At 50.7% G+C, this 27,118-nt stretch overlaps 1 protein-coding gene across 1 annotated transcript in view; it reads right to left on the minus strand.

The window, feature by feature from the left end:
• The window catches only part of RBFOX3 (RNA binding fox-1 homolog 3), a 551,245-nt gene that overhangs the window by 128,173 nt on the left and 395,954 nt on the right, over window positions 1–27,118 (minus strand). The window contains exon 4 of the mRNA XM_049860619.1: window positions 20,261–20,300. The gene's annotated coding sequence lies outside the window, so the exon portion shown is untranslated. The remainder of the gene's footprint in view (window positions 1–20,260; window positions 20,301–27,118) is intronic.

Genomic DNA, 27,118 nt, shown 5'->3' on the forward strand with positions numbered 1-27,118 from the left:
GTGAAGCCTGGGTTCTGTCCCAGCTCCACTGCCACTGGGCTGATGAGCTGCCAGTGTCCCTCTGTGACCCTTCAGCTGAATGACAGTGACCATGACCCAGCTGGCCGGCTTCATGGTGCAATCGAGGCTCCAAGGAGACCTGAAAATCATTGGGCTGAAACCAGCCAGCTCCAGCACACTGGGTGGTCTTCCATCCAGGGCCCACGTTAGGACATGGAGCAGGGTGGGTGAGACCCCTAAGCCTGGGACCCCCGGGGGCCTCTGGAGTACAGAAGGTTTGAGTGGGCTGACAGGCAGGAAGGGACTTAACGGGTTTAAGTGTGGACCGTGAGCTTGCAGAGGGGATCAGCACAAGCTGGGGGAGCATCAGGGAGACCGCGGGGCTGAGCTCAGGGCTCCGTGGGCTGTGGGGGAAGGGACATGTTGGGGCCACGCCTGGCCAGTAGCACAGGTCGGCAGCTGGTGGGCTGCACCCCAAAGAAGTGGGAGCAAGAGGAGGTTCTGGGAGGGGAGAGGGTGTGGCCACGAGCAGAACCCCGAGTGAGGGAGAAAACAAAACATGCTCCTCTCCCCACACCCCGCTGCACTGCTTGGTCCTGCTGGTGAGCTGCCCCTTCACCCACAGTGCTGGGCAGGGCACTTGCTAACCCTCCCTGGTCCCCTCCCCACCTGCACCGGGGTCTTGCGGTCCTGTTTTACAGGTGGTAGCTGAGGCTCGGAGGCCCTGGGTGGTGCAAATAGTTAACACGCTCAGCTGCAAACCAAAAGGTCGGCAGTTCAAATCCACCAGGCGTCCCTTGGCAACCCTGTGGGGCTTTTCTACCCTGTCCTGTAAAGTTGCTGTGAGTTGGAGTCAACTCGATGGCAACTTTTTTTTTTTTTTTTTTACTGAGGCTTAGAGTCCCTAGGTGGTACAGACAGTTAATGCACTCGGCTGCTAACCAAAAGGTCAGAGGTTCCAAACCACCCAGAGGAGCCTCAGAAGAAAGGCCTGGTGATCTACTTTTGAAAACTCGGCCACTGAAAACCCTATGGAGCATAGTTATACTCTGACATGTCCGGGGTCACCATGAGTCAGGGTCAATTTGATGGCAATTTGGTAACTGAGGCTCAGAAAGGTTCGGCAACTCGCCTGAGGACACACAGCTGCCAGCAGCAAGGCCGGTCCCCGGCCAGGCCCATGGGGTCTGAGGTCCTGCTCTCGGCACTGGACCCACTACCCAGCGCCCGGCCACCTCTAGTTCTCCCCTATCGGGGCCCCCCTTCTCTAAGGGGACGTGAGTAGACCTTCCAAAGGCAGAGACACCCAAAGCAGGCAGGGGTCCCTGCTCCGGCTTTTCTTATGGAGCAGTGATACCCTCTGCACTCTCCCCCAACTGGTCCTGCTCAGCCCAGTATCAGACCCAGTGTGGACACCAGGAACATAGAGATGGGAGAGATCCATTGGGGTCCTTGAGGGGACCACTGGTGGAGGGTGGGAGGGGCAGAGGAATAATTGGGTAATGAGTAGGCCCTGGGATGAGTGCATGGGGTGATCAGGGAAGCCTTCCTGGAGGTGGTGATGTCTAAGATTTTTCTCTCATGAGTCCTGCAGCAGCCCTTCATGTCTCCCTCGAACTGCAGGCTCACCCTGGAAGAAAAGCAGGAGCCAGCTGAGGACACGGGTAGGTGGGATGGAGGGCGTTTCAGGCCTGATGGGAGAGCTAGCATCTGAGTGGAGGGTGGGAAGAGGTGCTGGGCTGAGGCTGGAGCGAAACGGGGCCAGATCTGAAACTCTGCCGCATGGTAAGAAAGGCAGACTTCTGAGAGCTGGGATCCACCATTCAAGTGGCGGCTCAGGCCCATGGCGGTGCGGAGGGATCAGGAGAGGCAGACACGCCAGAGACACTACGGAGGCAGAATCCGTGGGCCGGATGTGTGTTGGGAGCTGGGGTGAGGCAGGAAGACTCAGGGTGACTCAGAGATTCTGGGGTGCCTGCTGGGGTGGCACTCTTGTGTTCTACAGGACAAAGAGGAGCACCTGGTCTGTGGAGGTGAGCCCTGTTTCCAGTGTGCTGGGCTTAAGGAGCCTGCCGGACAGGGAGGGGACCACAGGTTGGCAAGTGGACACAAGGGAAGGGGAGCTGGACTCAGGGAGCCGCCGGGCTGTGGTGCTGACTGGGAGGAGGCAGCATGTGTATACCAACTCCCAGAGGGTATGGGTGACAGGTCTGCCTGTTACAGCCCCTTCTTCCTACAGCTCTGAATCTCCATCTGGAAGCAGAGCCGGGTCTGGTAAGGTGAAAAGGGGAGACTTCCCCAGTCAGGGTCTACCCCTGTCCTACAACAGCCTTAGCCAGGGGACATTCGGCCTGTCCCCAGGGCCTGACTGGGGGCGCGGGGTTTGTCTGCAGTAGAATCTCCTGAAAGGACAGAAAGAGGTACCTGCTGGGGGGTTCTGGGAGGTGAGACTCCAGGAAAGCTGGGTGATCTGGTGAGAACCAGACCATTTGACTGCTTGGGGGCCTCTCCACTGCCATCCAGCTGCCCCGGAGCATCCCCTAGTTTGCAGGCTTGGACCTGGGGGTCCGAAAGAAGCCCCTCCCAGCTCTCAAGTGGCTCTCAGGCCATAGGGGAGCCAAGGAGCCACACGGAACGCTAGGCTGGCTGGGGGCCAGGAGTGAGAGCTACCCATTCTGCCTGCAGGTCGGGGTGGGGGTGGGAGGTGGCCCCTCGCACTGGCCTTGACGACCAAGCGGGCAGGACTTAGCAGAGCTGGCAACAGGCTTGGAGTCCGATGGGCACAGACAGGGCATGTGGGCGGATGAAGGCCTTGGCAGTGTCTGGAGGCCTAGGTGTCTGGGTACGTCTGGCCGGGGAAAGAGATTGGCAAGGCTCAATGGAGCCCAGCCTGCAGCCGCTGGCTGTGAAGGTGCCCACAGCCCCCTGACTCTGGTGCCCAGTGTCCCATCCCTGGGGCTGCCGTGCTGCCCCAGCTTCAGCCTTTCCTAAGGCCCCCGGCCATGGGTTCAGCCACCCAGCCCTGCTCCTGGGTCAGCCTGCCCAGTGGAACCCAGGCCTCTTGAGATCTTCTCCCAGTGGTGGGTCAGGCTGTGGCCCTCGGGGACCGGATTGCAGGGCAGGCCATGCCTGGACCTCAGCGACTGGCCTGGCGGTAGGGGTGGGCAGCCCACAGCCAGGGGAGCTCACAACCGGGGAAAGCTCTTGGGCTCAGCCGCCGGGTCCAGGGGAAAATTCACACTCGACCAAAGGTGAAGCAGAGAATTCCCATAGGTTTCCAGACCAGCTGGGTGGTGACAGTGGCGGAGGATGGTGATGGAACGCTGCCTTCTCCAATGTTCACGCTCACTCACACCAGGCCTGTCCTCCCCTCCCGGTTCAGCCCTACCTAACTAGAAGAACTTACCCCTTTGTGCCTCAGCCTCCCTAACAACCCCTTCCCCAGCCCAAAACCAGACTGCCTCCTTTGCTGGCTGGCTAAGACCCCCACTCCGATCCCTGACACTTCAGTTTCCTTTGCCAACATGGCACAGGGGCTGCCAGAGGGAGAAGGGTAGGGTCTGTACAGGCTGGGGGCTCCTCCTTCCAGCAGGGCCTCATCCAGATCCCTGGTCTCCTGGGCTGTTGGCTGGCTACTTGCATTTCCCCCATCCCACCCCTACTCTTCCAGTCCGCCCTACCTGGGGTTGCGGCGCACAGAGGAGAGGAAGAAGGGAGGGGTTGAGGAAGAGGATGATGAGGGCTGGGAGCATGCCCGACTTTCTGGGGGTCAGCAGAACTTGGCACTTTGCTGGGGGATTGCTGAGGGCTTCCTCCCGCCCAGGCCAGGCAGGTGGAGCAGTGGGAGCGGGGCAGGACAGCGCTTTCCGGGCACTTCCTTCTGGAGCCTCGGCCCAGCCCTGCCCCAGCCCACCTGCATCCCAGGGGTGCTGAGGGGTCTGCCCCTCAGTGCTTCCTGTCTGGGGCAGACTCTGCTGGTGTGTCTCCAATGGGATAGGCTGGGAGGGGTGGCTGGGGCTAGGTAACCTGCGTCTGCCAACATTTCAACCTCAGATATGCTGGAGCTATAAAACCAACACGGCGGTCCGCGCTGGTACATACCCAGAAATACATCATCATCTCGGCACCGCAGCGCAAGGCAGGCTCCGGGAGGTGGGGAGGAGACCCAGCGGGGCAGGGCAGTGGGCAGCAGGGTGGGGGGTGGGGGCTCCCTGTGCTCGCGCCCAGTTTTGGCTGTCACCTGCAGATGTCCTTAGAAGTGCTGAGCTGCCTCCCTCTGCCTCCCACTCTGCTGGGCTGGCTCCTGGTCCTCCCCCTCCAGTCTCTCTGCCTCTGTTGGTCTCTGTCCCCATTGTTCAGCTCCGAGCCTGCTCTTGGCTAGTGGATTGGATGGGGTCCTGCCCTGTTCCAGCCGCTCCTGCCGCTGGCTCTGCTCCGAGTTGATCAGCAGCATCACACACCCCAGCCTAGCCACGCGGGCGTCCCTGGGGAAGGTTCCACAGCTTGTGCGTGTGTGCACATGTGTGCTTGTGTGTTTATCTGTGCTTGTGTGTGCGTATGTCTGTGTGTGTGGAGAGGGAAGGGGGGTGGAGCCTCGAAGAGGCTAAGGCTCTCAGCCCAGCATAACTCCGATGCCCCGAACGGGGCGGGGAGGAAGACAAGGAGACTTTAGTTGCAGTTAGGAGGTTGGGAGAAGAGAACTGGACCAGCGGTTTGCATTCTTGGGAGATCCCCTTGGCTTCAGGGGTTGGGAAGATGGGAGTTGGCAGGGACAGTGAGGTCAGCTGCCTCAGGACTCCTGGTTCCTAGTCTGGGAGGTGGAGGGAGGAGGAGGAGACCCTGCTGGGGGTAGCTCTCCTGGGACAGAGCTCCTCCCATCAGAAATGAGGCACCAGGGCAGAAGTTCAGTGCTGTGTGGGGTGCAGTGACGGGAACTGATGGTGGGGCAGGAGGGAGGAGCAGGTGTCCATGGGGAGAAGGGGCTGCCAGTGTCTGATAAGCTCCATCCTGCCTCAGTTTCCATCAGTCAGTAAGGGAGTCAGCTGCCTTCCTGATCAGCCCCCAGGCTGTTGTGGGTCAGGCCTCTGGCTGGGCCCAGCAGGGCTTCTGGCCTTCTGGGATTCCTGGGGAAAGGTCAGGTGCTGGGCTGAGCTCCTGGATGGGGAGATCCCAGCTGCCTGCCTCCCTGCTCATTGCCTTTGGGTGGCAGAGTCCCTGGGGACCCCGGCCCTGGCCGGGGTGGGGGCCACCAGTCTGCCTTAGGCCAGAAGCCACCTGGGCTGTCACCCCCTCTTCGAAAGGTGAGAGGAAGAGAAAAAAGCAAGCCATTCTTTCCAAGGTTCTTAACATTTCTCCCAACCAGGGAAACTGAGGCTCAGAGGCTGGTTAGTTGAGATCAGTCTGGGCATCCTATGCCCTCTGCCAGTCCCTGGGGAGTGACAGCAGGTGTGGGGCTCCTGTTACCCCTCAGCCTGGCCTGGTGGCCTAGGGGCTGTGTGCTGGGACAGGGCAGGAAGCCAAGAATTGGCCCACGGAACCACCTCTGAGCAATCCAGCACCTCCCTTCCCTGTCCAGGAAGTACCAAGATGCCACTTCCCGCACGGCTGCATCCAGCATGGGAAGGTGGGGGGTGTGGGGAGGTTTGTGATTGGCCCCACAGGGAATGGATCACCCCTACTGCAGCAGGCCTCCCCACCCAGCAGCCCCTCCCTATGGGGGCCTGGCTGAGTGGGAAGGTGGGCTGCATGGGGAAGGAGGAGGTGGGATTTTGTGGGTGGGGAGCCTCCTTGAGGCACTCTGGCTCCCCCCGCAGCCCGGCCCCTAGCTCCCTGGCTGGGAGGAGGTGGTGGCATTGGCCTTTGAGCCTTGAGGATTGGATGCTGGTGGGATCAGGGAAGGGGATCAGAGGATGGTACATGTGTGTGCACATGGGTGTGTGTGGGTGTGACTGTGTGTGAGTCCATAGGTGTGTCTGGACCTTTGTGTGTGTGAGCGTGTGGGTGGGGGTGTGATTGTGTGAGTGCATGTAATTGTGTGCATGTATGTGCACGTCTGAGTGCTTGTGTGTATGAGCGTGCACACATGAGTGTGTGAGTGTATGACTGTGTGAGTGCATGTGCGTAACTGTGTACATGTGTGCATATATGTGCATGTGAGTGTGCATGCACACACGTTGTAAGCTTTACAACTACCTTCCCCCAGATTCACAAGCCACACACACAGGGTCAGGCACCCCAACTTGGTAACGACCTGGCCTGCACTTCCTAATGACAGCCGTCTCCCCTCCTCAGTGCTGATGACCCTCACACCGACAGCCCCAGAGATCCTGCCAGCCTGCCCCAGAGCTAACCCTCTGTCTGGCTCAGCCTCCCCTGACGCACCCCCTGGAGGACAGAAGAGAGATACTCAAATGGAGCCTGACTTCCTGGGCCCTGCTGCCTCGTTTCTACCAGTCTGATGACTTTGAGGCCTCCTGGAAGTCCAAACACCCATCAGTCAGTCAATGCTGAGGAGAGAACCCAGCCAGAGGGTCCGGAGGCCAGGCTCATCCAAATTTGACACTCCCCCCTCATGGCCCTGCTCACCTGCTCTCTCCAAGCCTCCATTTCTAAACTGGGGGTTACAGCACCCAGGCTGCTGTGAGGGCTGGTCAATGACCAAATGCGGTCATAGATGCGAAAGAGGCCCAAGCATGACTGTAGCACCGTGCTGCGCCCCACGCGGATGACTGACTGAGGAACCGAGCTGGACTGGGTGTCCATCAGGGTCTCCCTGTGGCTCAAGGAAGGTCAACTACAGGGGCATCCCAGGGGTCCAGCACGGAGGCCCTGCCACTGGGCTGGGCAGTGACATTTGCCACAGATTGAATCCCTGGTCCTCCAGGCTGGTGGCAGAAGACACGGTGAGGACACAGCCATTATCAATAAATCATGACGAGTGAGGAATCGAGAGAAGGGGCTGGGTAGATGCTCCCCCGAGGGGCCTGGGAGGGGGGCTGAGGCCGTGTGACCATCCTGGATCCTGACGTACTTGGGCTCTGCTGCTCTGCAGCCGCCCCTCCAGTGCAGCCATAAAACCAGCAGCACCCTCACTAAGTCAGCAGGAGAGGAACCTGCGGAAGGAAGGTCTGCTTCAGCATTGAGAGGAGGCAGGAGGAACGGGGTGGGGGGGCAGAGAGGGGTGCAGAAGGAGAGGGGGTGCCAGCTGCAGACTGGGACCCACCCTCACACCTTGCTGGCTCTGCCTGTGTCCTAATTTAAGGAGACACCCCCAGCTCCTTCCTTCTAAAAAAAAAAAAAAAATGCCTTCCTTCTACTAAAAACAATTGTGGCCGCCGAGACGTCGCCTTGCATGGGGAATCTTAGAATCACCTGATCTATCCCCTCCTGACTCAGGAACTTCCCTGCAGCCGCCCTAGCTCAAGGTCTCCAATGGTGGGCACTCCACTATCCCTGCAGCAGCCAGCCAGCCCACCCCACGCTGGCCAGCTATCATCGCTAGAAAGTTCTGCCTCAGGCAGCTGGGAATCTGCCTCCCTGGACTCCCCACGTTTGTCTTAGTTGTACCACCTTCCTCCTCTGCAGGCTCACCCTCAAACCTCCGAGGTGGACCATCTAGCCATCCAGCCTTCCCTCCTCTGGACAAACAGCTGTAGTCCCTACGGCATGTCCCTGGGCACGCCTTCAGCCTCACCCCATTGTGTCCTCTGTTCTGTGAGATACCCCATGGGTCATCACTGGGGCCCTCCGAAGCAAACCCCATATTCTGGGCTGGCTCTGACATAGCTGATGGGCCAGACTTCTACCTCTATACTCTGAGTGTGGAGTTTACTCGGGCAATCTAAATAAACTAGCTTTATGTTTATATTTATATACTGTTGTTGTTGGTAGTTGTGGTCGAGTTGTCCCTGACACACAACAGAACAAAACACTGCTGATTTTCAGGAGTATATTGCCAGGCCTTTCTTCCTAGTCTATCTTAGTCTGAAAGCTCCGCTGAAACCTGTTCAGCATCACAGCAACATGCAAGCCTCACTGACAGACGGGCGGTGGCTGCGCATGAGGTGCACTGGCTGGAATTGAACCTGGGCCTCCACAGGGGAGGCGAGAATCCTACCACCGAACCACCACTGGCCTCTGTTTATATATTAGCCACTTAGATTTAGTGTGACCATGTCGCCCAGCTTGCCAGTTCTGGCTTACACCCATAATTATGAACAGTGCCCCAGTTTAGATGATATATCATTTGGTCACTCTACTTATACGGAACTTATCATAATCAAGTCTCCCAAGTCTTCTTCCTCTTGGACTTGTCCAATTAGAGGTTTTAGACCTAAGAGCAATACCTTACATTCGCTCTTCTTAAATTTAGTTCAGTTTCCTCTCTTGTCTTAGCCAGTAGACCAGGCAAACTGTTAGTTATTCCTTTCAGTTTCAGATCAGCCAGAATTTGATTGTTATGAATATTAAATGCTTACATAAATAACAGGTGAAAGCATGTCTTGGGTAGGGTTGAGAACAGATTTTTGTGGGATGCCGCTGGAGACACCCAAGGAGCCAGCACTCTTGGGAGATGGTCTTTCAAACAATAATGAAGACACCTTAGTACCATCACCCAGTCCTCAGCTAGACCAAACAAACCCATTGCTGCCAAGTTGATTCCTACTCATAGTGGCCCCATGTGACAAAGCAGAACTGCCCCATAGGATTTACAAGCCTGTAATCTTTACGGAAGCAGATTGACAGGTCTTTCTCCTGTGGAGCTGCTGGGTGGGTTTGAACCACAGACCTTTGGGTTAGCAGCTGAGTGCTTAACCACTGCACCAACAGGGCTCTTTCCTCAACTAGAAGAGACCCCCAAATGTACTGCCAGAACCCAGGAGTTTTGCACACTTCTGATCTTAAATATCAAGATGGCAAGGACTTGCCCTTGGGAAGCCCATTCTGACTCCCACAGCATCCTGGCCTCTCTGGGTCCCACAAGCCACTGGGCTTCCAGTCTGTTCCTGAGTCTTCCCTGGGCTCACGGAGGCATCACCACTCACGGGCAGCAGGCTTTCTGTCAAGTCCTCACCTGCCTTGGGCGTCATTCCCTGATCACATTTGTTTAGGGGGAGGGGCAGTTGGAAAGGTACCACACAATCATCTTCTCCACGGCTTTGTGGAACACACAGTCAGCCTGGTGCTGACTCCTGGGCGGCTGGAGTGGGCTGGGGTGGCAGGAGCGAGGGGGAGAGCAGCCAGAGAGCTGGTCAGTGGAGGGATGGGTCAGATCACGGGAGGTCTTACGTGTGTTACGTGGGAGGGCATTGTGAGGACTTAGGCTTCTCTCCAAGAGGACTAGGAGCCATGGGAGGGTTTTGAGCAGAGGAGGGGCACCCTCTGACTGAGGTTTCAAAAGCTTAAGCCTCGCCCAGTGGCACATTAAAAAGGGGTAGGACCAGGTCCACAGAGGAAGAGCTCAGCACCCCTGGGCTCAGCCTTAGGGTTTCCTGAGAGCAGGTGCTGATCATTCGGGAATTATCCCTTGCCCGCCTCCCAGCTGGATCCAGAGAGCACTTCTTGTCTTTGCACCAAGCACATCTTGAGGCTCAGCCTGCTGGGGTGGAAAGAGCCCGGGCTTCTGCATCACTCAGACCTGGGCTCCAGCTCACCTGCTGACTGCTGTGTGGCTCTGAGCAAGTTACTTAACCTCTCTGAGCCCCAGTTTCCTTTTTGGTAAAGTGGCGACAGCAGCATTTACTTCCTTGGATGGTTACAGGGCTTAGAAATAGCCAATGTGTGGGGTCTGGCACACAGGTGGTGTTTCCTAAACCACACTACTATGGACTCTGCCAAGGGGGGGGGAAGGTGGGGTCTGTAGATGCGTGAGTCATGAGAGAAGCCGGCATCAGTGTGGGGAGGGGAGGCAAGTGAATTTATCCACCTCGAACCTGGATACAGTAAAACTCCAAATCTGCCGGGTTGCTCGGGCGGCTTCAGGGCCCGGCCGGCCTCTGGGAGCCCGCTGAGCACTCTGGGCTGTGACCTCTCTGCCTGGCCAGAACAGAAGCATCTGCAAGAGCAGCAGAAGACCACGGCTCCTCAGACCCCGGCTAGTCCTCGTCTCTTTCTCACTCCTGTCCCTCCTCCTCCCTGCTCTCCCTCACTCATCTGCAAGCCTGCGAGTGAGTGTGCTGGCTGGAACACAGAGCAGAGCTGCCGGGGAGATTTCTGCTGGTTTTGGCTGAGACCACTGGTTTTGTGTGCCCAGCGTCCCTGAAGACTAATTTCAGCAGAGGAAGAACAAAGTAAGTCCTGGGAGATTAAAGCTGCAAGTTAAGCGGCGGAACGAGAACACCCACAGAGGCGGCTGGAACGTGGTTTCTGATGGTTTCCCTTTTTCTCCTGGCTCGTGTCCTTTGTTCCCGCAGACAACATGGAGGGAATCTCGCCCATGTCAGAAATCAAGCCCACCCCTATGCTGTGATTGTTACCTGCCTTTGAGTCAGCCCCCGACTCCTGGAGACCCCATGCACAAGAGAACGAAACAACGCCGGCCCCTGTGCCATCCCCACGGCCAGCTGCGGATCAGACTGTCGGTGATCCACAGGGTTTTCATGGGCTGATTTTTGGAAGCTGATCTCCAGGCCTTTCTTCCTCATCCATTTTAGTCTGGAGGTTCTGCTGAAACCTGTTCAGCATCACACAAGCCTCCACCGACAGACAGGTGGTGGCTGTGCGTGAGGTGCATTGGCCAGGAATCGAACCTGGTCTCCTGCGTGGGAGGTGGGAATTCCACCACTGAGCTACCACTGCCTCCTTCCACCCCTAGGAGAGGATGAGTGTTTGCTCAGATATCAGCTCCCCGAGGGCAGGGTCTTGTTTGGTTTGCGACAGTTTCCCGAGCACTAGAACAATGCGTGGCACAGAGCAGGTGCTCAGAGCACGTTTGCCAAACGGATGGCTCTTACTGTGCAAGGACTTCTCAATTCTGCTGGCTGGGGGACAGGGCAGGTGGCTGCATAAGTTACTTATTACGACAACGTATAGCTTGTCAGAAAAAACAATTGCTGCGTAAAATGAGGGTATGGTTACTCTAGGCTCAGAGCTCCATTGACACCTGCAGCAAGCAGGTGGCTGGAGCATGGGGGCTCTTTCAGGGCAGCTGAGAGGGGAAAGCAAAGTGCCTGGAAGACACAGACCAGCTCAAAGGACACAGGCAGTGGCCCTAGTGCCCAGGTGGGGATGAGAATGTCCCAGACACAGAGGGTGAAGGCAGGGACCTCTGTGGTGGTTTATCCTCTCTGGTCAGTGATGCCAGCTCCCCCCAGGCCAGGAGGCCCAGAATTTTAACTGTCACATTGCAAGAGACCACCACTTTGCTATAGACCGGTAGACAGGTAGACAGATAGAAAGATAGATGGATAGACAGGCAGATAGATGCATCGAGTCAACTCTGATCACAGTGACCTTATGCACAACAGAATAAAACATTGCCAGGTCCTGCGTCATTCTCACGATTGCCGGCATGTTCGAGCCCCTTGTTGCAGCCATACCACTTTGCCAAGTCCCCACTTGGGGACTAAATATGTCATGCTGCTGTTTAGCCACCAGTAGAGACAAAATGGAGCCCTGGTGGTGCAGTGGTTAAGAACTTGGATGCTAACAAAGTTCTTGGATGCTAACCAAGAGGTCAGTAGTTCAAATCCATCAGCTGCTCCTTGGAACCCTATGGGGCAGTTCATCCTGTCTTAAAGGGTTGCTATGAGTCAGAATCAACTCGACAGCAATGGGTTTGTTTTTTTTTTTCGGTTTTAGGGACAAAATCCCCCTTCCTGACCAGACACAGCCCTGCAGAGATGACATGACTCCCAGGATTGGAGGAATTGGGGGGCAGACAGGCTGGCCAGGGCTCCCCTCTCCCTGCCCTTTCCTCCATCAGAACTGGCCTCAAAGGCAGGGTTCGAGGGCTCTGGACAGCTCTCCCCAAAGTGGCTCGCCAGGCCTATCTTTCTGCAGGAGCTTGTCAAGGCCTCATGGTCTCACTCCCTGCCTGGCTCTCCACCAGCACCTGGTACTCCCCTTGGGGTGGCTGCAAAGTCTGAGAGAGAGCTGTGTGTCTTGCTCTCTGCACCGTGATCGGCCTACTGCTCCTGAAACCAGATGATAAATTACTCCGCCCAAGCAGAACACACCCTGACAGACCTCCTCTCTGACTGTAATTAATACTCGAGGGGAAACACAGAGCGGGGTTTTCAGACTTTCACACAAACACACGCACACACACATATACTTCTGTAGTCCTCCAATCCTATCTCACACGGTTAATGTCCTGCTTCTTTACATGGGGCACAAAACCACCCAGCTGGAGATGTCCAGGAAGCAGGGGAGACACCAGGGACACTCTTCAGTCTCGGTGACACAGAGTTTAAGAGTTGGGGGGCTGGTTTTCCAGAAAGCAGATCCCCATTGCAGGTCTGATGTGGAACAAGGCGGCTCTGACCTTGTCCAAGTCAGGAATGGTCCTGAGTTGGGTTAACCCTTTGCGGCCAACTTTTTTTTTTTTTTTTTTTAAATTGTGGAAGCCTAACTGATGCATTCATCCAGACACATTTATGCATGTACGTCAAACAGCTCCTGATAACCTGTATTCATGAAATAGCTCTAAAATGAGAATGTCTCAGACACAGACGGTGATAGCCAGGGACCTCAGTGGTGGTTTATCCTCTCTGGCCAGTGATATCATCTTGCCCGGGCCAGAAGGCTCAGAATTTTCACTGTTACATCGCAGGGGACCATTGGCACATAGTAGGTGTACGGTGCACATTTGCCGAATGAATGATTCTCACTCTGCGAGGACTTGTCGCTTCACAGGATTCCACTCAGCGAGCGGGTCCTGCATGCTGTCTGCTGGCTGGGAGACAGGGCAGGTGGCTGGATAAGTTACTTATTATGACATAATATACAGCTTGTCAGAAAAACAGTTGCTGCTTAAAATGAGCACGTGGTCTCTCTGGACTCAGATGTCGGTTGTCCGAGTCAGGAGCCTTGTGGTTTGCTAAGGGGGGACAGCCAACAACATTGACAATGAAGGCGTTCTCTCTAAACGCCTGAAAACCACTCGCTGTTGAGTCCACTCTGACTCGTGGCAACCCGAAGTGTGTCAGAGTTGAACTGTGTTCCATAGGGTTTTCAACGGCTGATTTTTCGGAAGTAGATCGCCAGGCCTTTCTCTGGAGAAGCCTCTGGGTGGACTAGAACCTCCAACCTTTTGGTTAGCAGCTGAGCACGTTGGCCATGTGCACCACCTGGGACTCCCTCCAAAGGCCTGGAGAGCCCTTAATGGGCCAGAAAGTTGGAATCTGAGTCTCATACGGGTCAGTGAGCAACTCTGGTGTGGTGGGAGGAGGCATGGGTGGGAAGGGGCTCAAAAATCCAAGCACAAGAAATCCATGCACTCTTCTTCGGAGCACCAGCTTTGCTCGAGGGGGATTCTCAGCACAGGCAGACCTCTGGACAACCAGGGGTGTGGTCACACTTGGCCCTTTACAGTACAACCTGTTGCTGTCATGTCGATTCCAAATTGCTGATCTCTGGGTTAGCAGCTGTAGGTCTTCACCACTGCACTACCTGGCCTCCCCTTACAACATGAGCCTGGGAAAATCACTTGCCGCTCTAAGCCTCAGCTTCCACATCTGTAAGATGGGGGCAATAGCACTGCTCCTGCCTCCATAACAGGCCAGGTGTGAGGATCAAATGGGATAATGTGTGTCGCATGGGATGGCATGCAGCCAAGCTCCTTGTAAGCTGGGAACCACTGTGCACAGAGAAAGGATTGAGAAGGTGGGTCTGGCCACGGCTGGCTCAGCAGAGAGGATGTACCATTGTTACTGCTATGTGCTGTCGAGTCAGTTCCCACTCACAGCAACCCTACGTAGGCTGTCCTAAGCTGTGATCTTTACGGGAGCAGATCACCAGGTCTTTCTCCCACAGACCCACTGGTGGGTTCTAATCACTTAGCAGCTGAGCGCTTTAAGCACTGCACCACCTGGGCTTGTAGAGGGGAGGTGGGGCTGGGATTCGGAAGAGTGAAAGGCCTTAGCCTCTGACGGGTCCTTTGCCTGCTCTGTCAGCCTGTTGGGGCAAGAAGGGTGGTGTCCGTGACACTCTGTGATATACTTACATGGTGAGGCCAGTAGGGGCTGCTGAGGGTCTCTGACTCCCCTTCTCCCCAGTTTTATCACCTCCCTCTTCAGTGGGTTTTTGAGGTGCTGGGAGGTCTTTAGTGCTCGCTCTCTTCTCTCTATCCTCTTACTCTTTATGATGAAAAATTTCCCCAGAAGAGATTCTGTAGGCTCGGTGAAGAGCCCTCTGTAACGAGCTTCCAAGAGCTTAGCTCCTGTTCCTGCAGATTCCACTTAACTGAGGAGAGGGAGGCCACTCTCAAGGTAAACAAGACAAAGCCATTTGTCTCTAAATTTGGACCCCGAGTTCCCAGACCACCAGTGCTTCTATCAAGGGTCTCTGCCTGTCCCTTCTTTAGGATGCCCTCACCCCCCAACCTGGGGCCTCCATCCAGGCTGATGAAGAAGGGGGAGAGGGTGAGGAACAGGCAGTGTCTGTGTGTCCGTGGGTCTCCCTGTGCGTGTGCAGGCCCAGGGGCCACAGCACAGATGGCCTGTGCTTAAAGATGTGTGCTATAAACACTAAGGCAACCACCAAATAACAAAGCCGTTATAACTAAAACGGCAACAAAGGAGATCGAATGCAATAATAGTAATCAATACTCAGTCCAAAAGAAGGAAAAAAAGAAAAGGAAAAGGAACCAAAGAACAGATGGGAAAAACAGAAAAAAACAGTGAGATGACTGACTTAAACCTGTGGGTTCTGGGTATGTTGGTTTTAAGTTTGAAAATTAACCAATGTAATTTGCCAAAGAAACCAAAAGGCACGTGATCATCTCAATAGATGCAGGAAAAGCACTTGACAAAATTCAACATCCATCCCCAATAAAAACTCTCTGCAAACTAGGCATAGGAGGGAACTTCCTTAACCCAGTATAGGACATCTGTGAAAAGTCTACAGATGACAATCAGTTCCTGTAAAGATGACAGCCTAGGACACCCTATGGGGCAGTTGTGCTCTGTCACACGGGGTTGCTATGAGTCAGAGTCAGCAGCACACAACAACAACAACAACACACTTTGTGGTGAAAGGCTGAAGAATACCTTCCCTTTAAGATCAGGAACAAAACAAGAATATCTGCTGTCACTACTTCTATTCAACATTGTACTAGAGGTTCTAGCCAGTGCAACAAGGCAAGAAAAAAATAAAAGACATCCAGATTGGAAAGGAAGAAGTAAAACTCTTTATTCACAGACAACATGACTGTCCTACGTAGAAAGTCTGATGGAATCTACAAAAAAGCTACTAGCAAGAACTGGTAAATGCGTTTAGCAAGGTTGTGGGATAGAAGATCAATACACACACTCTCTCTCTCTATAAAATTTCTATACACTAGCAACAAACAGGAGTCCTGGTGGTATAGTGGTTTAGCGCTCAGCTGCTAACCAAAAGGTTAGCGGTTCGAACCTACCAGCCACTCTGCAGGAGAAAGGTGTGGCAGTCTGCTTCTGTAAAGATTACAGCCTTGGAAACCCTATGGGGGAGTTCTACTCTGCCCTGTAGGGTTGCCATGAGTTGGAATCAACTGGACAGCAATGGGTTTGGGTTTGGTTAGCAGCAAACAATCAGAAATTGAAATAAAGATACCACTTTCAATAACACAAGAAATACAACAAAAGATATTCAAGATACATACACTGAAAACTATAGAGAATTGCTGAGAGAAACTAAAGAAGCTCCAAATAAACGGAGCGACATACCTTGTGAATGGGTCAGAAGACTCAGTATTGTTAAGATGTCACCGATGTCCCAAATTGATCTGTACATTCAATACAGTCCCAGTCAAAATCCCAGTAGGCTTTTTTGGAGAATTTTATTGATTCTAGAATTCATGTGAAATTCACATGCTGATTCTAAAATTCATATGAAAATTTAAAGGGCCTAGAATAGGAAAAACAACTTTTTTAAAAAGAAGAACAAAGTAGGAGAGCTAACATTGCCTGATTTCTGAACTTACAAAGCCTCAATAATCTGGAACTATGCCATCAAGATAGACAAACAGATCAGTGGTATGGAATCCCTAATCGAGAAACAGACTCATACGTATAGGACAACTGACTTTTGACAAGGGTGCAAAGATGATTCAATGGTGAAAGCACTGTCTTTTCAACAAGGGGTACTGAAACCATTGACTACCCATAGGCAGAAAAATAAACTCAATCCATACCTCACACCACACACAAAAATTAATCAAGATGAATCACAGACCCAAATACAAAACCTAAAACTAAAAAACTTCTAGGAGAAAACGTTCTTTGTGATCTCGGGTCAGGCAAAAATTTCTTAGATACAGCACTAAAACCATGATCTCAAATGCATGCATTGTTAAACTGGACGTCATCAAAATTAAAACTTTGCCCTTCAGAAGACACTTAAGAGGATGAAAAGGCAGGCCACACATCGGAAAAAAATAGTAACAAAGCTTGTATCTGATAAAGGACTTGTATCCAGAATAAATGAAGAATTTCCAAAACTCAACAATAACAAATCACCCAACAAAAATATAAGCAAAAGATTTGAATAGACATGTTACCAATTAAGTCATACAGCACATGAGAAGATGCTCAGCACAATTTGTCTTTAAAAACAAGCCCAACCTGTTGGCAGTGGGGTCAACTGAGACTTACAGTGATCCTATAGGACAGAGCAGAACTGCTCCATAGGGTTTCCAAGGCTGCGATCTTTACGGAAGCAGACTGCCACATCTTTCTCCCGAGGAGCAGCTGATGGGTTCCAACCACTGATCTTTCAGTTAGCTGCTGAGCATTTAACCCCTGTACCACCAGGGCTCCTCATTAGTCCTTTCAAAACCAAACCCATTGCCGTTGAGTCAATTCCTACTCATAGCGACCCTAAGGGACAGGGCAGAAATGCCCCATAGAGTTTCCAAGGTGCACCTGGTGGATTTGAATTGCTGACCCTTGGGTTAGCAGGCGTAGCACTTAACCACTATGCCACCAGGGTTTCCCATTAGTCCTTAGGGAAGTGCAGATTAAGGGCACAATGAGATACAACTATACACTTTTAGAATGGCTAAAATTATAAAGGCTGACAACACCAAGTGTTGACGAGAATGTTGAAGAAGTGGAACTTTCACATATGGCTGGTGGGAATGTGAAATAGTACAACCAATTTCGAAAAACAGTTTGGAAGTTTCTTAAAAAAGTTAAACATATGCTGCCATATGGTCCAGCCATTCCACTCCTAGCTATTTGCCCAAGAGAAGAGAAAGCATATGTCTATATAGAGACTTGTACACAGATGTCATTGCAGCTTTATTTGTAATAGTCCCAAACTGGAAGCCACTCCAATGTCCTTCAAGTAGTAAATGGATAAACAAACTGCGGTACATCCATACCATGAAATGTTGTGCGCCATCAAGTTGAGTCCAACTCATAGCGACTCTGCAGGACAGAGCTGAACTGCCCCCACAGGGTTTACAGAGCAGATTACCACATTTCCTCATGTGGAGCAGCTGGTGGGTTCGAACTGCTAACCTTTCGGTTAGCAGCCACGTGCTTCAAACACTGCATGACCAGGGCTCCCTACTATGGAATACAAAAACCAGCCCACTGCTATGAGTTGATTTCAACACATAGCAACCCCACAGGGTTTCCAAGGCTGTAAATCTCTACAGAAGCAGACTGTCACGTCTTTCCCCTGCGGAGCTGCTGGTGGTTTTGAACTGCCTGCCTTTCAGTTAGCGGTCCATCACTTTAACCATGACACCGCCAGGGCTCCTTACCACAGACTACTACTCGGCAGTGAAAAGGAATGAACTACTGATACACTCAACAACATGAATACCTTTCAAAATTATTATGCCGAATGAAAGGGGCAAGAAAACAAAGAAAAAGGGCACAATCTGCATAATTCTATTTCTATAAAACTCTAGAAAATACAACCCAATCTAGAGCGTTGAGAAACAGATCAATGGTCCCCTGGGAAGGGGGCGGGCAGAGGTGGGAAGAAGGGATTACGAAGGGCAGGAGGAAACTTTTAGAGTGATGGATATGGTCATGATTTGGATTATGGCTTATGGTTTTGTGGGAATACGTGTATGTCAAAACTTATCAAGTTGTACACCCTAAACATATATGCTATACTGAACATCCATTACACAGCAATAAAGCTGTTTAAAAAAACAAATATGCAAACTTTACAGAGATGGGTTACCCAATAAGCAAGGTATGCATAGGCTTCCTTGTGCATGGACTAGTCACCAACATATGAAAAACAGGTGAAATTGTGCACTACAGATTAGTAGGTAGGCACAATTAAGCCTGTGCATACCTTGCTGACTGTCACCCGATGGGTACCTACAAACCAGGTGACTCACAGCATATTTACATGGAACACAGACGGATCCTTGAGTTTACAAAAGGATTCACCTGAAGATACCTTTGGAAAACACCTTCCCTGTAGTCAAGTTAATCAAGGTAAGACACAGTTGACAAAGACGGTGTCTCCAGAAGGCTGCTGTGTGAAGCAAAGCCCTCCTTAGGGTTAAGAATACTTGGTGAGAGTGTAAAGGCAACATCCACTGCCCTTGCTGTGTCTCCTCCACGGAGAACCGCACTCAGCACCAACAGATACTGATGGCCGCTCGTTGGGGAACCCTGTCGCTCACGGCCCATGCTGAAAGCCCACAGTTACACACAGAGGACCCTCTGGGCCCCACATCACTGTGCCTGCCCCATTGGGTGCCTCTGAAAGAGCCTAAGCTGTGCTGTCCACACGCTGACCACGGTGGCCCAACGGTGAACCCCCCCTGCCCGGATGGGGATCTTAGTGCTCCCTTCTGAACCAAAGGTGGTAATGGGGCAAAAGTAATTAGTAAAAAAGTAAATGAGACCCCCCCTCGATAAAATTTCAGGTGTTTGGGCTTAGGGAGCCCTCATGCTCCCCCACCCTGACAGTGACTTCCCATTTCCATTTTGCCAAAAACAATGTGGTGTCCTTGAGCACATACCACTGAAGACCTGGGGGGGCCAGTGGGAAGGAGCCCATGAGGGGGCGGGGAGAGGAAAGGGTTTACACACATATGACAAACCTGCGTTTCCTAATTTTGTTCCGGGGCTTCAAACCGGTTCATTACGGTTTAAACCCCTGCTGAGAATTTGCATTTCCACCCCAGATATGCTGAATCAGAATCTACATTTTAACAAGATTCCCTGGTGACGCTTGTGTATCACAAATCCCGAGAACCACTGCTCTACTAGTGGTTCTCCGCTGGTCCCTGATCAGCAGTATTAACATTGCCTGGGAACTTGTTAGAAAAACACTAAATAGACAGTAGATAAGTGGTAAGACAGTACACGATACCGGGAAGCCAGCACATAAAAAGAAGAAAATAATTTAAAAAAAGAAAAAGAAACGCAAAATTTCAGAGGGGTTTGAACTGCAGTGAACTGGTTTAAAGCCCTGTTTTGTTCCCAACAAATACCCATTGCTGGTGTAATGACTCTTTTCCCAAAGTGAAACTCTGAACGTGAACCTACCAAGAAGTTGATTACACGTGGGTGGTGGAGGGCCGGCCGTAGGATGGAGGCAGGGACTGTGTCCCTCCAAGGGGTGTCAACAAGGGTAACTGAGCTGACTCTGCAGCCCACCTGGAGGAGGCCAGGTCATGGAGGGGGTCAGATAACCCTGGACCAGTGAGCCCCAGAATGCCCTTGGGGTTGAAAGTCTTTGCTGTCCTGGGAAAGCCCAGTGAGGGGTGGGGGACAGTGCAAAGCGGGGGAGAGGGAAGGGCTGGGAAGAATCAATACGGGTCCTCTGGCAAGCCGTAGTTGCCAAGCAATGCCGCCTGAAAACTGACTCCTCAACTCCCTTACCTGCCCCTGTTGGCTCCCCTGGTTCCCCCAGCCTGCTGTCCCCAGCACCCTTCTGGATCGCCCGCTGCAGGTGGGGAGAGGAGGTACCGTGTTGGGGGGCGCTAAGCCAGGCCAACTCCTCAGCCCCCAACCCATCTTTCCCTCCAGTGAAGGGAAACCCCAGAAACTCCCGCATTCCTTATCAGCAGCTCCCAAGATGTTCAACATGCTCATGTCTGTCACAAATGATTCCGCAAAAGAAGAGAAAGTCTTTATACCTTTTATTCAGCCAATTTTCCCCGAGGCACTCTGGGCTCTCTAAGAAAAGAAAGGAGAGAGGATTACAATCAATGCCGCCACCACCCATCTGGTCGCGCGATGCTGTTTGCTCATCAACTAGTCAAATCTGGAAGCTGAGGCATTATCTCCCCAGGAGTTCCAGGAAACCTGCCCAGGTTACCTCCCGCCGCGCCTGCATTTCCAGTGTGGCTGGGAGTTTTATCTGATGGGCAAAGACAAAGGGAAACAGGACACCGTGAACCCCTTGTCATCCAGGTTTTCCACCCATTTTCTCTGTACCTCTGGGGATAGTCATTTAGGTTTTCTCTCCTTGGCCCCAAACTCTAAGTGCTCCCTTTCCTCTGCTCCCACCCCACCTGATGTCCAGGTGTCCACAGGTAGAATCTGCCGTGTGGACTGTTCATGGCCACGTCTCATCCTAAACCAGCTTCTCCCCACCATGAGCCCAGGTGTGTTCCCACAGTGTGCCACTCTGTGTGTGGCCAGGACATGCACGCTGATTTTAACATTAGTCAAAGCCCAACAGGGAAAAAGGGTGGAGGGGCTGCTTTGCTTTAAAAAAGTAAGAGAATTATAACCAAACCAAAACTAAACCAGCTACCATTGAGTCAACCCTGACTCCTGGTGACCCCATGTGTGTCAGAGTAGAACTGTGCTCCACGGGGTTTCCAATGGCTGGTTTTTCAGAAGTTGATCACCAGGATTTTCTCCCAAGGTGCCTCTGGGTGGACTTGAACCTCCATCCTTTCAGCTGAGAGCACTAACTGTTTGCACCCACCTAGAGAGTCTAAGAAAATTATAACTCCCACCAAATACATGATTTCAGAAACAACCATCGTGTGTTGTTTTGAATTATGTGTGCTTCCAGAAGCTTCCATCAGCAGAAGTAACTCATAGCTGAGGGCAGGCTGGTGGGGGCCATCTACTTACCTAACTCCCTCATTTTATAACCAAGGGCTCTGGGGCAAGAGGGGTCATGGTATTTGCCTAAAGTCACAAAGCTAATTCATGACTGGATGTCTAAGCCGGTCCTTTTCCCATCAGATGACATCAGAGATCAGAAGTAAGGTGGATGTGTGCGTGGGCGTATGTGTGAGTTGTGCGCCTTTTCATTTTTACAGAAAATAACATAACATTTGCCCCTAGCAGGAAGCTATCTAGGTATTTTCTGAACATATTACTATCTGAAGTAGTACATCCCTGCTGTCTAGGTATTTTCTTTGTATATTATTATCTCAAGGAATACATCCCTGTCATTTTAGGACAAAGATACTTCAGGACGTAAAGAGGTTAATATGCTGTATAACACAAAGAATACCAAAATGAGCATTTGGTGTGTGTGCGCATATGCGTTTTTTAAAGGTAGATTTTGTTTATTTTATTAATGTTTCCTAATTTTATGTGTATATACCCTGAAAGTTCTTTTTTACACTGTGGTAAAACAATTATAACATGAAATTTACCATAGAAACACTTTTTAAGTGTACAATTCAGTATGGGTAAGTTACATCCAAATGTGGAACACCCATCACTACTGTCTAGTTCTGGCACTTTTCCATCCGCCCGAACGGAAACCCTGTGCCCAGCAAGCAAGCAGCCACTCCCGGTAAACCCCTTCCGCTGTGCGCTTTTTTAAAAAACAGTGTAAAGAGGATAAAAGCAAGTACACAGCTTATGGAGTCAAAAGGCCATTGGACTGGACTCCTTTCTTGAGATCTAGAAAAATCACGTCACTATCTTCATCAATATCACCTTAAGGAAAGAGAGCTGCTGCCATTTTTCTTGTACTTATTATTTTATTTATTTTTTTAACTTTTACTGAGCTTCAAGTGAACGTTTCCAAATCAAGTCAGACTGTCACATATAAGTTTATATACACCTTACTCCGTACTCCCACTTGCTCTCCCCCTAATGAGTCAGCCCTTCCAGTCTCTCCTTTCGTGACAATTTTGCCAGCTTCCAACTCTCTCTATCCTCCCATCCCCCCTCCAGACAGGAGATGCCAACACAGTCTCAAGTGTCCACCTGATATAATTAGCTCACTCTTCATCAGCATCTCTCTCCTACCTACTGTCCAGTCCCTTTCGTGTCTGATGAGTTGTCTTCGGGAATGGTTCCTGTCCTGGGCCAACAGAAGGTTTGGGGACCATGACCGCCGGGATTCCTCTAGTCTCAGTCAGACCATTAAGTATGGTCTTTTTGTGAGAATTTGGGGTCTGCATCCCACTGATCTCCTGCTCCCTCAGGGGTTCTCTGTTGTGCTCCCTGTCAGGGCAGTCATCGGTTGTGGCCGGGCACCAACTAGTTCTTCTGGTCTCAGGATGATGTAGGTCTCTGGTTCATGTGGCCCTTTCTGTCTCTTGGGCTCTTAGTTATCATGTGATCTTGGTGTTCTTCATTCTCCTTTGATCCAGGTTGGTTGAGACCAATTGATGCATCTTAGATGGCCGCTTGTTAGCATTTAAGACCCCAGACGCCACATTTCAAAGTGGGATGCAGAATGTTTTCATAATAGAATTGTTTTGCCAATGTACTTTTTATTTTTATTGCTATTGTTGAAAATACAGACAGTGAAAGATAGGAAGACCCTCACGAGATGGATTGACACAGTGACCGCAACAACGGGCTCAAGCGAAACAATGATTGTGAGGATGGTGCAAGACTGGGCAGTGTTTCCTTCTGTTGTGTGTAGGGTCACTGTGAGTCGGAACTGACTTGATGACACCTAACGACAACAACACATACACCAGTCACCAATTTAACATTTCCTACATGTACTATTCACTGACACTGACTACATTATTCCAGTCATACAACCATTCCTGCCCTCCTTTTCCTAGTCGTTCCCGCCCCCCATTTACATAAACCCACTGCCCTCAAGCTTCCTACCTGACCTTTCAAGGAGCTGCTGTAAATTTGATCCCATAGAGATGCTGTTGTTGTTGTTAGGTGCTGTCGAGTTGGTAGCGACTCACAGCGACCCTGTGTACAACAGAACGAAACACTGCCCGGTCCTGCACCATCCTTACAATCATTGTTATGCTTGAGCTCATTGTTGCAGCCACTGTGTCAATCTACCTCGTTAAGGGTCTTCCTCTTTTCCACTGACCCTGTACTCTGCCAAGCATGATGTCCTTCTCCAGGGACTGATCCCTCCTGACAACAAGTCCAAAGTATGTAAGATGCAGTCTTGCCATCCTTGCCTCTAAGGAGCATTCTGGCCGCACTTCTTCCAAGACAGATTTGTTCATTCTTTTGGCCCACTCAATATTCTTCGCCAACACCACAATTCAAAGGCTTCAACTCTTCTTCAGTCTTGCTTATTCATTGTCCAGCTTTCACATGCGTATGATGCGATTGAAAATATCATGGCTTGGGTCAGGTGCACCTTAGTCTTCAGGGTGACGTCTTTGCTCTTCGGCACTTGAAGAGGTCCTTTGCAGCAGATTTACCCAATGCAATGCGTCTTTTGATGTCTTGACTGCTGCTTCCATGGCTGTTGATTGTGAATCCAAGTAAAATGAAATCCTTGACAACTTCAATCTTTTCTCCATTTATCATGATGTTGCTCATTGGTCCAGTTGTGAGGATTTTTGTTTTCTTTATGTTGAGATGCAGTCCATACTGAAGGCTGTGGTCTTTGATCTTCATTGGTAAGTGCTTCAAGTCCTCTTCACTTTCAGCAAGCAAGGTTGTGTCATCTGCATAACGGTTGTTAACGAGTCTTCCTGCAATCCTGATGGCCCACTCTTCTTCATATAGTCCAGCTTCTCGTATTATTTGTTCAACATACAGATTAAATAGGTATGGTGAAAGAATACAACCCTGACGCACACCTTTCCTGACTTTAAACCAATCAGAATCCCCTTGTTCTGTCCAAACAACTGTCTCTTGATCTATGTAAAGGTTCCTCATGAGCACAATTAAGTGTTCTGGAATTCCCATTCTTCACAATGTTATCCATAGTTTGTTATGATCCACACAGTCGAATGCCTTTGCATAGTCAATAAAACACAGGTAACCATCCTTCTGGTATTCTCTGCTTTCAGCCAGGATCCATCTAACATCAGCAATGATATCCCCGGTTCCACGTCCTCTTCTGAAACCGGCCTGAATTTCTGGCAGTTCCCTGTCAATATACTGCTGCAGCCGTTTTTGAATGATCTTCAGCAAAACTTTGCTTGCGTGTGATATTAATGATATTGTTCTATAATTTCCACATTCGGTTGGATCACCTTTCTTGGGAATAGGCATAAATATGGATCTCTTCCCGTCAGCTGGCCAGGAAGCTGTCTTCCATATTTCTTGGCATAGACGAGTGAGTACCTCCAGTGCTGCATCTGTTTGTTGAAACATCTCAATTGATATTCCATCAATTCCTGGAGCCTTGTTTTTCGCCAATGCCTTCAGAGCAGCTTGGACTTCTTCCTTCAGTACCATCAGTTCCTGATCATATACCACCTCTTGAAATGGTCGAATATTGACTAATTCTTCCTGGTATAATGACTCTGTATTCCTTCCATCTTCTTTTGATGCTTCCTGCATCATTTAATATTTTCGCCACGGAATCCTTCACTACTGCAACTCGAGGCTTGAATTTTTTCTTCAGTTCTTTCAGCTTGAGGAATGCGACCCTTTTGGTTTTCCATCCCCAGCTCTTTGCACATGTCATTTTAATGCTTTACTTTGTCTTCTCGAGAGGCCCTTTGAAATCTTCTGTTCAGTTCTTTTACTTCATCAATTCTTCCTTTTGCTTTAGCTGCTTGACGCTCAAGAGCAAGTTTCAGAGTCTCCTCTGACATCCATCTTGGTCTTTTCTTTCTTTCCTGTCTTTTCAGTGACCTCTTCCTTTCTTCATGGATGAGGTCCTTGATGTTATTCCACAACTCGTCTGGCCTTCGGTCACTAGTGTTCAATGCATCAAATATATTCTTGAGATGGTCTCTAAATTCAGGTGGGATATACTCAAGGTCATATTTTGGCTCTCATGGACTTGCTCTGATTTTCTTCAATTTCAGCTTGAACTTGATTAGGAGCAATTGACGGTCTGTTCCACAGTCGGCCCCTGGCCTTGTTCTGTCTGATGATATTGAGCTTTTCCATCGTCTCTTTCCACAGATGTAGTCAATTCGATTTCTGTGTGTTCGCTCTGGTGACATCCATGTGTATAGTCGCCGTTTATATTGGTGAAAGCAGGTATTTGCAATGAAGAAGTCATTGGTCTTGCAAAATTCTATCATTCAATCTCCGGTATTGTTTCTATCACGAAGGCCATATTTTCCAACTACTGATCCTTCTTCTTTGTTTCCAACTTTCGCATTCCAGTCTCCAGTAATTATCAATGCATCTTGATTGCATGTTCGATCAATTTCAGACTGCAGCAGCTGATAAAAATCTTCTGTTTCTTCATCTTTGGCCCTAGTGGTTGGTGTGTAAATTTGAATAATAGTCATATTAACTGGTCTTTCTTGTAGCCGTATGGATATTATCCTATCACTGACAGCATTGTACTTCAGGATAGATCTTGAAACGTTCTTTTGAGTGCCTTCCAGCCAGGCAGGCTCATCTTCCAGCACTATATCAGACAGTGTTCCGCTGCTATTCATAAGGTTTTCACTGGCTAATGCTTTTCTGAAGTAGATTGCCGGGTCCTTCTTCCTAGTCTGTCTTAGTCTGGAAGCTCAGCTGAAACCTGTCCTCCACCGGTGACCCTGCTGGTGTCTGAATACCAGTGGCATAGCTTCCAGCATCACAGCAATACAGAAGCCCCCACAGTACGACAAACTGACAGACACGTGGGGGCCCATAGAGATAGTTCTTTAACATAGTATCTTGCTGTTTTATGTGCAGCGCTTGGCCTATGTTGCCTCACTCAGTCCTCACAACAGCCCTAATTATGGGCACTACTCTTAGCATGCCCGTTTTCCAGGTGGAAACACTGAAGCCCAAATTGGTGGAGCTGTAACTGCTCAACCAGTAACTGGGTCTGCAGGACTTCCTACCTGTGCAGGTGTTCCACTCCCCCTCCCCACCAGTGCACTCTCTCTCAGCCACGGGCGAAGTGAGCACTCTTCTCCATGGAGATGAGAATTAAAAACGAATGTGGACATGTTTAGAGCAGTGAAACTAGTCTATAGGTATTGTAATGGTGACCATGCAACATCAGGTATTCCTCAAAGCCTACAGAGCTGTGCAACACAGAGTAAACCCTGGTGAGAACTGTGGCTTCAGCTAGTAACCATGTATCAATGTAACAAACGTGCCACACGAATACAAGACAGTAATGATAGGAAGAACAGTACAGGAGGGAGGGGGTTGTTGGAATTCTGGCCCCTATACCTGTGGGTGTGATCCCATTTGGGACTAGAACTTTCTTATGTTAGTGAGATCACGTTAGTGTAGGGTGTATCTTAAGTCAATCGCCTTTGAGATATAAAAGACCAGGTAGGCACAGAGACAAAACAAAAACCAAGCCAATTTCGTCGAGTGGATTCCAACTCACAGCACAGTAGCCCTCTAGGATAGAGTAGAACTGCCCCATAGGGTTTCCAATGAGCAGCTGGTGGATTTGAACTGCCTGCTGACCTTCTGGTTAGCAGTCAAACGCTTAACCAGGCGCCACAAATGGGGGAAAGTAGATGCCACGTGGAGATCACCAAGAAATGCCAAGAGGAACATGAGAGAAGCTGAGACAAGGATTTTCCCCCAGAGCCGACAAAGAGAAAGCCTACCCTTAGAGTCAGTGTCCTGAATGGAAACCTTGGCATCTTAGTGGTTAAGAGCTGCAGTTGCTAACCAAAAGTTTGGCAGTTTGAATCCACCAGGAGCTCCTTGAA

Source organism: Elephas maximus, chromosome 19 (genome assembly GCF_024166365.1).
Source record: "Elephas maximus indicus isolate mEleMax1 chromosome 19, mEleMax1 primary haplotype, whole genome shotgun sequence".
Taxonomy (NCBI): Eukaryota; Metazoa; Chordata; class Mammalia; order Proboscidea; family Elephantidae; genus Elephas; species Elephas maximus.